Source organism: Dermacentor variabilis, chromosome 3 (assembly GCF_050947875.1).
Source record: "Dermacentor variabilis isolate Ectoservices chromosome 3, ASM5094787v1, whole genome shotgun sequence".
Lineage (NCBI taxonomy): Eukaryota > Metazoa > Arthropoda > Arachnida > Ixodida > Ixodidae > Dermacentor > Dermacentor variabilis.
Window position 1 is genome coordinate 128,344,397 of NC_134570.1, and position 12,022 is coordinate 128,356,418.

Here is a 12,022-nt window from a genome sequence, read left to right on the forward strand (position 1 = left end):
GCTTTAGTACAATTAGTACGTGACCGGGGTTGTTGGAGAAGTATGGGAGAGGCCTTTGCCCTGCAGTGGGCGTAACCAGGCTGATGATGATGCTTTAAAGCAGCATGAATGTTCATTGTTGCAGTTACACATCGGCATGGACATGTTAGGCATATGTCCTTTGATGCCGAGAAGTAATTAATGAAGACAGTGGAGGTGAATACCGAAGGGAGAAGAAGGGTATCGTAAGTGTGAAACAGAATGCACTTCCCGTGAAGGGGGCAGCTGAGTGAGAAATAGCTAGCTTTTAGGTTTTGGTATTTGGCTTTTTGGTTTTTGGCTGAACTCTGTCATGCCGAGAAAACGACGTAGTTCCATTCTACATCTGATTGAAGGGAAAATGTGAGAGACCTAGTCATAAACCCAGCTCTTGTCGTTCAAAGATAAATGAGATATGCGTCTCCAGCATTCATCACTGGGGGCTCATTCTCCATGAAGACACTTTTCGCCTGCGACCACCGCGTGCGAGATGCACATGTTTTAAAATCCGAATGAATGTTGCAAAACAACTCGACAGAAAGACATGTGGGGTCGCTCGAGTCGTCTGCAGCACGGCAGATTCCTTGAATCTGCGCGACGGCGGCTCTCTTCTGCTCAAAGTGGCGTCGCCGCCGCACGCGCTTGTTGTAGCTGCCGCGTGCTCTTTCACTCGACCGACGTACTCATCTGTCACAACTGTCCTCATTGCTACGCACTTCAACCACCACAGATTGAATGGTCGCTTTGCCCTTCTGCTAAACATCGGCGTAGGAACTTTTGCGAAAAGGTATGTCAACACCCTATACCTCGGAAAATACGTTGTTTGTTCCCTTATATTTTCTGAGAAAGCTTGCTCCCACTGCAGAGAAATGCTCGCGCGTGGTGTCTCCTAATCGACGCACATCGATAAGCATTTGATGATTTGATTGACTGATTTATTGACTGATTGTTACTTAACTTATTTATTGACTGATTGTTGTACGACTGACCACTAAGGCTTCAATAATTTGCACGGTGTCCTTTTAAGACAGGCCGTGATTGCGTGACGCAATCAGGCGAACCAGTCCTGAGATTTGTTTTATTTGCTTATCGAGGAGTTTCAGTGTAAAACCCGAATCTAGGTTAGATTGGATGTGCAAACCCAGGATCCTAATTCTATGTACCTTAGGCACTTGTTGACCATGTATGAACAGCTGTACGCCTGAGTCGCCTTTGTGGGGTTTAATAGTGAGCAATTCGGACTTTTCTGGCGAGCAGAAGAGCTCCATTATGCGAACATGCCGTTCGATAACGTTGATAGCTGTTTGTATGACATCTTGGGCATCCCCAATAGAGCCTTGTGACACCAATAGAGTCATATCATCAGCATAGAAAGCGTGGTGCAAGTTAGTGATACCTGCGAGCTCTCTGGCGAGTGGGGCCATGGCTACGTTAAATAATAGTGGTGATAGGACTGCTTCCTGGGGTGTGCTCCTGTTTGGGAGGACAAAGGTTGCCGATGTGAGTGGATCTAATCTAATCTCGGCGGTACGATTTTCCATAAAAGCTTTGACATAATGCCAGATCCTACGGCCGCAACCTGTGGTGGCAAGGGTCCTGAGGATATGGTCGTGTCCTACGTTGTCAAAGGCATTTTGTATGTCTAATGCTAGGAAGGCTCTGGTACGGGATGTCCGTCATTTGGGATTTGATAAGGCCTCTTTAATATGCAAGAGGACATCCTGCGCCGATATGTTGGGGCGGAAGCCAAACTGAGCGTTGGGAAAGAAATGCTTAACTTCTAAGTGCGGTTGTAGTCGCCGGACAATCACGTGCTCAAAAAGTTTGCCTACACAACTTGTGAGCGAGATAGGTCGTAAATTATGAAGCAGTAAGGATTTACTCTGTTTTGGAATAAGATTAATCTGGGCGTGTTTTCATTCGCCAGGCAGAGTGCCCTTTCGCCAGTGTTCGTTAAAGAGATCCGTGAGCTCTTGCAAAGATACGTCATCTAAATTTCGGAGGACTTTGTACGTTATGCGGTCGTGCCCTGGTGCAGTGTCCCTGGTAATATAGCCAAGGACCTGTTTCACCTCTGGTAGTGTGACATCTGCATCAAGGTTTTCGTCTGCATCAGGGGGCACAAAAGGGGCTGCGTTCGGATGCGTAGGTATGGGCTGTGTAATATATAGATTTTTGATGTGTGTCATAATATCCGTACCCTTTTGCTCCTCTAAGTAAATCAGCTTTTGAGTAGTAGTGTCCGCGTGGGTTTTGGTGGAAGTAGGATCGAGAAGAGCCCTCAGGAGGTTCCAAGTGCGTTTTGTGCAGAGCGTTCCTTTCAGCGTGGTGCAAAAGTGGGCCCAGTTTGTTTGAGCAAGCTGGGTGGCGTATTGTGCAGCTTCCCCCGTGACTGCAGCGATACGGAGGCGAAGTTTGCGGTTTAATCTTTGGCGCTTCCATCGTTTGGAGAGGCTTCGACGAGCCTCCCACAGATGGATGAGGTGCGAGTCTACTTGGGGGGGGGGGGGCATTCTTGGTGTTCTTAATCTTTCTTCCGGCTTTGTCGAGAGCATGTTGTATCTTATGAGGCCAAGACTCCAAGGTCTGCGGTGTGGTATCCTCGACGGCGACGTACGAGCGGAGTTTATGCCAGTGAACGAGGGTCTGAATTTTGGGCCGAAAAATTTTGGAATTTTGCGTTAGGATTGTTTCTATCACGTGGTGAGCGCTGCCTAATGTGTTCGGCAGGACCTCGAGTGCTTTCACTATCACATGTGTGCTTGTCATCGTGATGTCTGGCGTGCTGTCTCTTGCCGTACTGGTGCCCACTCTCGTTGGTATAGTAGGATCTGTGATTAAAGTAAGCGCGTGGTGCATCATAGTGTTATGTATAAGGTTGCTCTTTGGCGTGTTATATATATAAACCCATGCCGTATGGCGGGCGTTAAAGTCGCCCACTATGATTCGATGTGTATAGCATTTTTGAGCAAGAATTTTGTTTATCCTTGTGCACTTATCTTTAGGGGGACTGTATATGTTGAGAACCAACAGTCCTTTTCCCCATGGGGGGTTGGACGGGATAATCTCGAGAGCGGTGCACTCGGTTCCTCCTTCTGAAGGATCCCCGGTAGGGGTTCGGTCTATGAAGGGGAGGGTTTTATTAATAAGAATAGCGGTACGCGATGTTACAGATGCCACATGATATCCCTGCAAGGTTAGAGACGCGGACTCTGTTTCCTGCAGGGCCAGTATATCTGGCGGCTTCGGGAAGTGTTGAATGTACGCAGTCAATTGGGCGAGTTTCTTTTTCATGCTACTACAATTAAATTGCCATATGATTAGGTCAGATAACGTATGGTTTCCGGGTGGAGAAGTTAATCACGCTCTACCCGAATTCTGTCGCTTATTGGAGTTGGCCATGTTGAGTCGTTACGGGGGTCGAAACCCCAAACTGTGGGCTGGTCACCTCCTCCGTGGGCTGAGGGGAGTGAGCGGCGGCGGCGGCAGGTTTGGGCTGTTTATGCTTACGCGTGGGTTGCTGCATCTGTGGGTCTGGATCCAGGCGGCCTCCGGTTGCCAAACCAGATGGAATCTTCAAACCCCCTCTTGCCGCCGAGCCAGGTGCATTGGTGCGCAATCGTTGCGGGAGTGCCGGCCACGTGGCGTCACTTCCCGTGCCGCACTGCACAGGAGAGCGTGGCGGGTGGTTCGTGAGTGGTGTCGCAGGTGTCCGTAGGGCAGGAGGTACTCGTGGTTGAACGTGTGCTTTTTTGGTTTACTTTTCGTGGTATGATATTTTCTGTTCCTTGGGTCGGGCAGTGCTGTGAAATGCTTGGCTGCAGGCATTCTTAGGAATGTCGTCAGGTGGTTGGTTTGTCGTTGATACCTCGGTACTCCGCCTCGGTGGAGTCGTATCGGGTCCCTTTGGGCGCTGGCGCCACTCTTTCACCACTCGGGGCCCAAGTCTCCTCTGAGGAGCCGGGCAACTCAGGTCGATCGTGGGATGGTCATCGGATCCACAAGTAAGACAGCGTGGAAGGCAACCTTAGTGGTGTTCATATGGGTTAAGCAAGCCACAGTTCCCGCACCGCCGTTCTTGAGGGTATGGGCAGATGTCATGTCGATGACCGGTTCGGAGGCAGCAGTGGCACACTTGGGTGACTGGGCGGAAAGGTCTGCATCGAAATTCTACGCCTTGAAAGTACACGTAGCTGGGAACTCGCCTGCCCTCGAAGGTGTACAGGCATGCTCCGTTCGTTCCGAAGGGTCTGGCTTGGATTATGTTGATATCATGGGGGTAGGTGACCATATCGTTCATGAGGGCTTCCTCGGTAGGTACAGGCAGAGCGCCTGTGATTATCCCCTTGCAGGAGTTGTCCGGGGAAGCCACATACGCAGAGACTTGATACGATGTGTTGCCGAGCAGGAGCGTTTGAATGTGGCAAAGCTGTTGCGCCATGTCAGGGTCCGGGGTACTGACCATTGCGATGTTCTGTTCCTGGCGTACTGGTATGCGCGCCGCCGGAGGCAGCGGGGCTCGGAGTGCGATTTGTATCGCGTCTCGCAGCGGTAAGACCGCTCCTTGTTGTAGTGGTATACCTCCTCTTATTCTGAGAACCACCTTGTGGTCCCCTGCGGGGAGGTGCGGAAGTCGAGGCCAGCCGGGTCCGTGTCAACGTTCGCGTGAGTCAAATGGGACGGGTGGAGTCTTGAAGAACTCCTCGGCGACAACCCTCCGTCGGCGAGCGTCAACTACCCGGTAACATGGAGCGTGAGGCACGGCTGGCTGAGGATGTGTATCATTGGACATGTCACCTGCTACGCTCCGGCCGGGTCGGTAGTCGTAGAACTCGATGTCGAGCTCGGGCTCCAAGTCGTCTGCATCCATGCAGTCCAGTTGGCCTGCCGGGTCGGAATTGCTGGCGGACATCTCCGCGGCTCAGGCCCCTACCCTGGGAGCCGCGTTGCAGGGTGCGTCGGATGCCGACGCGGCGTCCGCGTCCGCCGTGCCGCTGTCGCGGTGGCGCGTTTAGGCTTAACTCGGTGACCACCGCTTAGGGATTTCAAACGGCCGTCTCGGGCTAAGAAAAGAGTCCAGCCCGGAAATATTGGTGTCAAGTAAAAGCTGGGGCTTGCCGGTGACGATGGTTGTACGATTTCGTGCCGATGGTGAAAGATTCCGGGTGGTTGAGGGTGGATTAGCAGAGCCAGCTGCGACGCGATGTGCATCCGCCGGTGCCTAGGTACAAAATCCGACCGAGCACGAGCTGCTCTTCGAACGCCAAAGGTGCAGCTCGCAACGCGGTGATTGCGCCACAACAGGCAGGGGCAGGAGACGCTTCTGCCTGCAGAAAGCGCGGCCCCTGCCTTCCCCACGTTGGTGGTCCATCCCAGAAGGCCGCCGGGGACGCACGTATGGTACCAATGTGGCAATGGCGTGGTTTCCCAGTACACACGAGCAGGTTCTAGTCCTGGTCAGCTATGACCAAGAATGTCATGCCGCGCCTCCCCTCATCGCTCGCGCGTCCGTCGTAGTCTTCTTCCACAGCTGGCTCCAATGTCGCTCGTGATGCCGGCGCTACCGTACAACGAAACTGAGTGGGCAGACGTATAACACAGGTTATAATTTGCATTCTTAGGCTAAGTACCCAAATTCTAATTTTTAAAAGGTCACGTACTCATTAATTCCTCATTCAGGAAGCTGCGGCTCGGAGTTGGCATTTTTTTTCAACAATGCTACAGATGATTTGCACCAAATCATAACGCACACAAACCGGCACTCTACGTGCATGCTTGAAGAAGAACATGTGACAACTAAAATTTTATTTAAACATTTTGCCATGGAAGAAAGTAGCAGGTGTGTCCGAAAGGCGAACCAACGATTTTAATAGCGAAATAATAGAGAGCTATAAGAAGTAAACATAATAGCTTCATCGGCCATATATACATGTAAACGTTCGCTTACTGAATAAATAAAGCAAGCATGTTGCCCTACATGCACAGGAAAATATAAAACACCTTACTGAATGACCGCAGGAACTCGCTGTCAGAAGGCTGGTGTGAGGAAGATCGGCACAGCATCGAACGAATTTACTTTCGTACTGCCTCTTGCTTCAACGTGAACTAAGCGTCAAGAACACAGCGCACACCAAAATACCAATCCATTGGCCCAGTTTGGAGCACCAGATAGCTTTCAAGATAGCGTCCGTGCTATACGCGGCCAACCCTAAAGTATAACGCACCCGGTGCCTTGCTCGCTATAGAAGACGGTGCGCTTCCTCCCCGCCTCCCTTCCTTGCGCGGAGAAGGTCGAGCCACCATCCGTGGCTCACCCTCACACGCTTTCACTCGCACCCGCAGCATGTGACGTGCGGCCATAATTTTATCGGACCTGTACTTTATACGGAGCATCACGGCGACGCCGACAGCGACGGCGGAAATGTGCCTGCAGTGTTTGTATAATTGCTAACCCAACAAAACTGTTCATTATTCGCTGTCGCTAGGCAGCCTCTTGAGGCGCAGAAGGAGTGGGTTTATTTTAATAAAGTTCTCGCAGACAACTCGGATAAGAAGAAACAGGTTCCCAGACGTACAAGACAGGGATAAGCTCTTCCGAATCGGCTTTGTCGATCTCCTAGCTGCCACCAACATTGACACTTTGATGAAGAAGAGAGACGAATTCTCGGAAGTTTGCGATAAGAACTTCCTGCACCAATTTTCATAAAATTTGCAGCAAGCAAACAGTTGTAAAATAACTGACATAGAGCTGACGGCGCCAGCCCGACCGACTAGGTCGACTGGTGGCGCCTCTCTACGATAAGAAGTAGACCCGTGCGGCTTTAACTGCGCTTGACGACACAGGCTCGGCAGACTACCACAGCACGTAAGACAGTTAGACAGGTGGTGACGTCATCCGTGGCGCATTCTTTCACTTGAGGATTGAAGAAGTCATTGAAGAAGCTTGAAGAAGTTATTGGGGCTCGGCGATGGCTTTGGTTAGAGTTACTGAATGAGCCCTATACAATATCCCTAGCATGGGCTGCCTCACTCCATTCCGTCCGAGCGCAAGGCACGTGCGCGGAAACGTGAGGAAGCGCTCGTTCCTCGCCACCGCAATGACACATAACGTGGTGGTGTCAGAAGAGAACGTATATTGCAGGGGTTTACTAGTCGCAAATAAGACGTTAAGTTTGTTTGAGGATGGTTGTTCGCTACTACACGGCTTAAATTTCCCATTGTCAACGTGTGAACCCTAAAGTGCATAATTTGAAAGGTATTTATTGATTAATTTCCAATAACTAAATGCCAATTGCGCTTTGCCATTCAATTCAATAGTGCGTTTTGCAGAAATACATATGAAAAGTTGGAAGAGGGCTATTTGTCATTGAAAAAACAACAACTTTGCAGTAAAGGTTACGTACATGGTGATAGGAAGGTATGTACTCTTTGTAGTTATCAGCTGAAACTGAAAAAATTAAAATAATAAAATTTTGTCGAGAACCCCGTCTCTAAATCGCTGCTGCTGCTGCAAAAAAAAGACAGGTACCGAATAAGTATGAAAGCAAAAAAAAAAAAACAGATTTGTCCGTTTCAACACACACACACACACACAATAAGACGGTAGAGGTATAAATGAGTCCTCACTGATCACTGGACCTCCTACCGGGTGCGTTTCTGGTGGTGGACTGTACAGGTTTGCCTCTTGGCCAGAATACACGCATGACAGTTCGCTCGCATTGCGGGAAAGGGAATCTGCGTTCCCGTGCTTCCGACACCGCAACATAAGGGCGAGTTTAAGTATTATGGGGTTTTGCGTGCCGTGGCTTGATTACGAGGCTAGTGGGGGACTTCTGGAGTAATTTCGACCACCAGGAGTTCTTTAACGCCTGGTAGCCTGGTGCGCCGAGTTTCAAAGACCGTAGTATTGTTACCGAAAATGCAATCGCGCCAAACCGGAAACATTGTTTTGGGCCGTTCGAAACGCTTTTTTGTGTAATCGTCAACACCTTGTGCGCTGAGGTCTCTCTACGCATAGCATCTTGAGGAGTAAATTCCGCTAAACGTGGTACAGGTATTTTTACATCTTGACTTTAGAGCACGTGGTAGCTTCCTCGGCATTCATTCGTACGACGCAAACGTTTTTTTTTTTGTTGTTGTTGTTGAGGAGGCTAACCTTATGGCACACATGTAGCGTTCTTCCTGCCGCAAATAAGCTAAGGGTCACTGAAATAGCTCTATATATCTTGAAGGTTAGCAGCTGTGTTCGAAGTGGTTAAGCAGAGGTGCTTTCAGATGTATATTTGCGCTCGTCGCGTCGCTTAGTGAATACGGCGAACCTGTATTTACCAGGCACTTCCTTTGTTGCTGCTCCTTATAAAAGCAGGCGCAAGAAAACTTTCATAACACGAACATAATTTACTTGCCAAAAAGAAAATTCCGTCCCCCCCCCCTCCACTGCGGGCCTCCGTAGAACTGATTTCCCATAATTCATTCATCTGTACCATAAAAGGCAGAAAGCTGTGGCGCATTTTATGCTGGGCGCGGCTCAGCTGCTTCGGCAATTTGGCGTGAGGCGCTGACGCTACCAAAAACCAGCTCTGCGTTAGACACGTGGCGTCACACTCCAGTCGACAACCGCCGGCTTCTTATCTGACAAGTCGTCATCTAGCACTGTCTGGCTCATTCGCATGTAACAGATGCTCTTATTGCCTAAGATTATCCCGTGACGATTGAACCGTAAAGTGCGACCATTTAATGACAAGTGGTTGCTGTTTCCGAGAAGCTTTCTTTTTTTTAGTTTTTGTCGCTTGGGCTTACATATAGAGACTGTACTATTGTGGCTTCTGTATATTTACGCGCTGCCGGAACTCAGACGTAATACATTCCAAATGGTCGCTTGTCGCGACCAAAATTTTATGATGATCATCACCATTTGCTCGAATGCAGAGTGGGTTCGGTGCGATCGTTGTGACAGTTGTCCGTATAGAGCACTAGATTCTGTTTAACGCTTTGTGTGAATTTTATTTTGTTGTGCTTTGTGAACTTTGACATCGAAGTGGCGTCGCAGCTGTTAGCGTTTGCCCCTGTTAGCGTTCGGCTTGGTACACTGTAAACATAAATAAACCCACGTGGGAGTGTTCAGCAGGTGATGTGCCTTAAAAGCTCTCCGTCCTTGAACATTTACTGCGATGTATGGCAGCAATACAGCGGCATTGCCTCGTTTCACTCCGTTGGCTAGCCGCGGGAGGATTAAGGCGACATTACGTGATTTTACTCCGCTTAAAAATCTTGTTCTCTTGTGAAAATTCCGCACAGGAGGTTTCAAAAAACTCCCCCCCCCCCCGCCGAAACAGGTTGGTCACGTGGCGCTTCCCATGAGGCTGTGCGCCGTGCCAGTGAGCGGCCGCGTTCGGCGGAGTCGGCAGTGCTCATGGCGGGCGGTTTGTTTACGTATGTGAAGTAGCGTTCCGTAACAGCTTTCCGTCAACTTATATCCGCTATTTCCTTCCAGAAAGTGTTATAGGCTTGCCTGAATATCACTGTAATTCAGCCTCAAGTACGTTAGCTGTGATCACTTTGCTGACAACGATGAATGCAAGAGCAACGTCCTCAAGTGCGGAAACAAGGCTTAGATATACCACCTCGAAGCTGCTCCAATCGACTCATGTCGGCTTAGGTTTCTGGCTGTGTTCTCGTATTGGGTTACTTTGGCTTGTGTTCTTCTTTAGGCGTAATACGGTTTTTATGTCCGGGTGTTTACATGCTGACAGCGTCCGGTGTAATGCTTGATAGGACAGCGTAGCAATTGCAAGAGCAGCTGCTGTTCGAGCGACGACGTCCATGCTAGTCGCACGTGAATGGCAGATTCCTAGTTTGTTGATGAGCTGTGTTGCCGGTGAGAAAGACCGGAGTGCAAGCAACTGTTTTTATGTATATGTGTACGGATGTCCCTGCCCGAGAAGAATGGTAGGATATAAGTATACGTGCTGTAAATAAAGCCTACTGAGCTATGTGAATCGAATTATTATCGAGCATTAGGCACTTTCGGTGTTACGTCGACTGCTGCAGGTCATGCTCACACATAATAATTTCTTGCTTCGCTACCACTATTTCGCACATAATTAATTTTGCCACGGAGCACATACACATTTGTGTTACTTACTGCAACTAACGCACAACCTTTCGGCCGCGAACGTTGGCAGTGCACAAAGTCGCTTCAAAGCTCACAAAATGCCATGATAATTTTGAAAAAAAATGTCATTAACTTTTTTTCTCACTATACTGAATTAACAGTTTTGTCTTCATTAAGGTGTTCAGGTAATTTGAAAGAATTATATCTCGCATGAGCGAGCATGTGAGTGGCAATACAGAAAACAGCACAGCTGCTCCCTAGGCGGTTTCGAGGCACACAGTATCGTGGCTATATATACTGCCCGCGTTGCTTCTAGTGTGTCCTGTGTACGTTCGATGTCTTTCAAAGTAGTGCATTAAACGTTTCTCAAGTATATATGTATGCCATGATTTATGTGCTCTCATTGACTTATTTCGTTGAATTTGACGTGGACTTGTGTGTATATATCAAAATTTGACCAGTAGCCTCTGCATATAGACATCTTCCCACAAACTGACACGATACATTTCTTTATACTCGCCTTGCACGTCGAGAAAACTCCTTGCAGAGCGAAGTAAAAAGAAGTAGAAAAGACAGAAAAAAAAACTCCCATGAGTTCACGCAAAAATTCCGCTGAAACAGAGTAAAAATTCTACTCCTATCATACGGAGTATGATGACCTCACAACCGGGGGGTCACTAGAGGACAAGCATTAGACTCCCACGAGGGAGTTATTTTCGTTTACAGTGTACCGCTATTCTAGAAGATTACGTCGCGCCGGGCTCTCGAGCGTACAATGGCGTTACGTCGCTCTGTAATGCCAACGCAAGCAACTTGCGTTTTACTAAAGCTCTCTAACATTGATGTAAAGAGTACCCTCGGTTGAGATCAAATAGCTGTTTGTTCCAGAAAACGGAAAAGCTCGCAAAATCCCATCAGCGGCAATCAATGCTCAGCAGGTAGCCCTCGTAAAACCAGTGCAATAGTGCAATATAATAGTGTCATAAAATGTATATAACGTTGGAAGCTCGGCTTCATTTCATTGTGACACAATAATATCAAAGCAGACAGTCAAGACAGCTGTAATTTCCGGGTTGTTGTGGTCTTACTCAAATAAATATTTAAATGCGCAAGATCAATAGAATAATTGTTACACACTGGATATTTTTTCCCATATCTAGAAATGTTATGATGACATCTGCGTAGAGAGGGCACTGATCTGCGATCCCTGTGAAATTATTTTTTTAGGTTTTGTTTTCTGGCCGTCTACGCGGAAATTCGGGTGTTCTAAATCAAATCATAACGTTTTCTTTTATTTTATTAGCTTACAACCTGAAATGTGCAAAATATTGTCATTCAAGCACATTCTAGGCCGAAAAAGGAAAACCTACGGGCTTCTGTGAAAGAAAGCCTCGCAGATGAAGAAGACCTCATGGTCAGAGATACGAGCCCTGGACCAACGCCTTTTCGGGGCGGTCACTCAACAACCTGAGCTAAACAGGTGGCTAGCAGATAGGATAGACAGTCGAACTAAGCGGCAACTCGAGGCACTGAGGCACTACATATGGCAAATCGGTTCTCTGGAAGCCCGCAAGGTGGGGAAAAGGGCGCGATAAATGAAAAATTGTCATCCAGCGTTTTCCTGAACGCTAAACGTACGGCACAATATACTGAAAAGAGTCCCAGCGCAAGCGGCACGAAACAAGGTGTTTGTGTTGCTTTTGGCGGGCTAATATATTGTTCCTCTGTTTTGCAATCGCGAATATTTCATAGCTGCCCGACATTCAATATAGCCTAATTTACTAGGCTAAGAGATAATGAACTGTGTTTACGACGCTATGCAAACGCAAATAAGCGCCAACGTGCATGAAAATCCTTCATTTAATCGCATTTCTGTTTACCCGCGTTCGA

General features: G+C 48.3%; 1 protein-coding gene across 4 annotated transcripts in view; it reads left to right on the forward strand.

The window, feature by feature from the left end:
- The first annotated feature begins 548 nt into the window (after positions 1-548).
- LOC142576276 (monocarboxylate transporter 12-like) overlaps positions 549-12,022 on the forward strand; it is a 56,702-nt gene continuing 45,228 nt past the window's right edge. For 2 of the 4 annotated variants that reach the window (XM_075686325.1, XM_075686326.1), the window contains exon 1: positions 554-805. The gene's annotated coding sequence lies outside the window, so the exon portion shown is untranslated. Of the gene's footprint in view, positions 806-12,022 lie in introns of all 4 variants that reach the window. The other 2 variants (XM_075686327.1, XM_075686324.1) reach the window with 2 other exon arrangements.